Below are 3,774 nucleotides of genomic sequence, written 5' to 3'. Positions count from 1 at the left end.
CGAGATGCGCGTGTGATTAAGATGGGTCGAATAGAAGCTGAACGACGAAAGTCGTCCTGCCGCCCTGAGTGCTCTGAGAGAAACACAGCTGGGGGCGCGTCGAGACGTGTAGATCTGTCGCGGGTGAGGGGACCTCAGCGCCGAAGTATTTTCATCAATGGGACTTCTAGCACGGGTCAACGATTGATGCGAGCCACTCAACGACGAGTCGCGCGAATCAACGGGCTGCTGAGGAGCGATAATGCTACAGGCCTGCTGCGCATTATCCGCCCGCCCGGTATGAGGGGGTCACAGGTAGGGATCCAAGTGTGCCAACGTTCCGTAACGCCAGTAGAAATGATTCGCCGAGCAAAGTCTCGGCAGAATTATGGGACAGCCTCGCTATTCAGAATGCAAAATGAGACTATGTCCGAACTTAACAGGTTGGGTGGCTGCACATCCATCGACATAGATGTGGCATACCTGCATGCAGCACAGTCACGGCTTTACAATTACGCTACTTCACCTACATACGATGGAATTAATCGCACTCAGGCACGCCCGCAGACCGTGGTAGGAACCACGATCGTAACTCATGAAACGCACAATCCTCGCCCAACAACCTCTCCGTTTGAGGTGACCACCCCACAAAAACGAATTTTCCCGGTACATGGCGACAACAAGCGTGGCGTGATGGTCTACCAGGACACGATTATAGAGAGAACAAGGTTCAAGAGTCAAAACGTAGAAGTAATTAAGGATGAGAGTCGAATGTCACTTGCTGGTGGAGGATACCGGCTTGGAACGAGTCAGGTAAGTTCAAGAGCTTGGTCCCACGATCACGCAGCTCTTCAAATCCGGAGTGCTGCACTGCAGAAATCCCGCTTAAGCCTCGGCAAACAAAGCGGCAGGTGGGGTAGCTACCTCGCCATGCAACCGAGTCAGACAACGTGCTGCACGCTCGCAGCCCGTTCAATGCCTATCAGCAATACGCTCAGCCACGCCATGCTTGGTCCGCGCTCTCATATCTCAAGGGCTGCAGCGCTCCACCGATATGTAGCGCGCCCCCTCTCGGCGGCTGCACTTGAGCGCAGCTTCCATGCTATCGAGGCCCAGATTCCCTCTGCATCTAGCAGCAGGCAAGTTAGCGATGTATTACTCTCGGCCGCCGAGTCTGAGATTCATCTCTCCGAAGCATCAGGAAAGACTGAGATGAGCTACTGTTGTCTCATTCCTGGCTCTGACACGTATAACAAAGCCAAAACAAAATCTGTGCAGGGTTTGAGGATGGAATCAGCGAGTGCATCTCCCATCTCCATACCCCGAAGCGCCCGACAATCGACTGCAGTGCGTGCGCGAGGTGGTGCGATGTATCACAATATGACCTCCAATGGTGGTGATGACACTGTCAATCCTCACAAAAGTTCGGCAGTGGGCGCTTCTCGGGCTGCCGAAGACGCACCCCCCCTTAGTCTTTCCGACAGTGAGTTGTCTTACAGCTCCAGCGGCGTGGCCGAGTCGGCGACATCACCATGGAAAGAGTGATAGTGTTATGTATTTGGCCAGTTGCGCCTTTGCTAGCTCGACAGCGACCACCTACCGACATCGACGGAAGTCTTTCTCACGGCCTTCTGCCTATTAGTCCAGCCCAGTAGTCCCGGTTGCTCTACCTACTAGCCCCACTTACCCTACTCTGCGCTTCAGTTGCGGAGGTTCAACATGAGGCCACTTTTCCGGCCCGTTGCGGCGGCCAATACCGCCGGGGAAGCTGCTCCGTCCTCCTAGTGAAGTCTTGCGGCCCACACCCTGCCTTGCGGCGGCTGCTGGCGGCGACAGAGTAGCCAACATAAAGCTATATGTTCCATTCTAACTTGAAAATGGGGTCGGGCCGGGGAATAGGAATTCCAGACTCCAAACGGAGGGGCCGGTTCAGAACCTGGCGCCTGGCGTCCGGCGGACGCGGCGGTCCGGACGCGGCCCGGACGTGCCCCGGACGGGCCCCGGACGCACAGGCCCGGGGCCGGACACCCGACCCCGCGACGGGCGTAGCGCAACAACTTGACTAGATTCGCGCCCGCAACTTCAGACGGGGCGCCCTGGGCATGGGACGGACGCGTGGCCAAAGTTTGGTGGCCGTGGACGGATATGGTCGGATGGCTGCCGTAGGGCTCCACGCGGGCCGCGTCAGCTTACGGGGCCCTGTCGGCCGCAGATCCAGCCTAGAGCCCGCATTTGCGCGTCCGATCCAGTCCATGGGTGGTACGGGCCCGCGTGATGGGCTCAGCCGCAGCATGTCCAGCGTGTTCGTCGACCCGCCGCCGCTCAAAGACGTCCTCGGTAGTTCCGGAGCGTTTCCTCGGCGCCACGAGTGATTCCGGTCGCCGCGCAGAGCATGTCGCGGTCGCACGCGTCACGACATGCTAGGCGAGTGCCAAGCTCGACCGGCTGCGTGCGACGCTGCGTTGGCGTCGCCCGAGCGGCGCGCGAAGGACTGCCGCCACTGGGAGACGGCCTTCGAACGCCCCGGCGCGCGTCGAAACGTGCGAGTTCCGCAACCAAAGCACCTCAGAGGTCGCCCAGGGGTACGAGGCCTTCGTCGCCACCGCCCAGGCCCGGAGGGACGCGCACAGAGCCCCGACGGACGCGCCCACAGGCTCTCAGGCAGCCCCGGCTCTCGACGCCGGCCCGCGATCTTGTTGTCCGAGGATTTCGACCAATGAGAACCCAGCTTTTGCTCGATTCGACGCCTCCCACGCGTCGCCGTTCGACGTCACCGCCTCCGATTTTAAGCGCGGAATCCCCAAGGAGACGTCCCGGGAGTCCGCCGCCGAAGTCGCGTACGCTAGAAGCTACGAGGAGCCGACCCCGGGATCAGGGGACCGGCCCTTTACAGGCTTTACAGGCCCTTCACTGGCACAGGTTCCGGACGCGGCCGGACCAGTCCCAGACGGGCGCCGGACGCCGCCGGACGCCGCCGGACGCCGGCGCCGGACGCGAGTCCGGACGCGGCCGGACGCCGACGCCGGACTTCCGGACGCAAAGTCCCGAACCGGCCCCTAAACGGCACCAGAACTCTGCCAAGCAACCCCGAGCCGGCTCGCTGTATGTATTTGGTTCCGCTAGCTTATGGGGTGACCATTTCTAGCCCACTTTTCGCCATGGGGGGGGCGGCGATGGGGGTTGGCGCGGCTAGGACGCCCGAGGCATGCATAACCCTTGGCGCTACCATCGAGACCCGATTGTTTCAGCCATCGCACATGCAGAGATCGGTCGATTTATAGGTCGTTTTGCACGACGCCGGGTTTTCGCAGTCCGCGGGTCGTCATCGACCTCGCCCACCACATCGAGCGCTTCCCATTCGATCAAACCATGACCGAAGGCTGTCGAAGCCGCGCTTTGGGCTGGCGCATGCCGGATTCGCTCATGGGGCAGCCCCGCACCGCGCTCCGCGCCCGCACTTCCGAGGTGCAGTTCGGCCCGAAGCTGCAGGTCCATACCCCGTCCAGATGCTCGTCTGATGTCGGAGGAACGTCCCGAATATAGTTTGTACGGGTCGACGGAGTATGGAACCTCATCCCGACGCGCTCTGGGCCCCGGCGGTCACCCACATCCCGACCATCGTATTCTCCGCCCTCTCGCGCGTTTCGCGACGAAATTTGACGCGCCCTTTGCGTCCGACGCTGCGTCATGACCCCTCCGAGGCTCGTGCCAAGCAGCTTGCTGCGACTCGGGCGGCAAGCTCGCCGTCAGGACGCCGCCGGCCGCCGAAGACGAGGTCCAGATTCGGAGCTCTCC

This window comes from Aureococcus anophagefferens (assembly GCF_000186865.1).
Source record: "Aureococcus anophagefferens unplaced genomic scaffold AURANscaffold_3, whole genome shotgun sequence".
Classification (NCBI taxonomy): domain Eukaryota; class Pelagophyceae; order Pelagomonadales; family Pelagomonadaceae; genus Aureococcus; species Aureococcus anophagefferens.
This window is presented reverse-complemented; position numbering follows the sequence as displayed.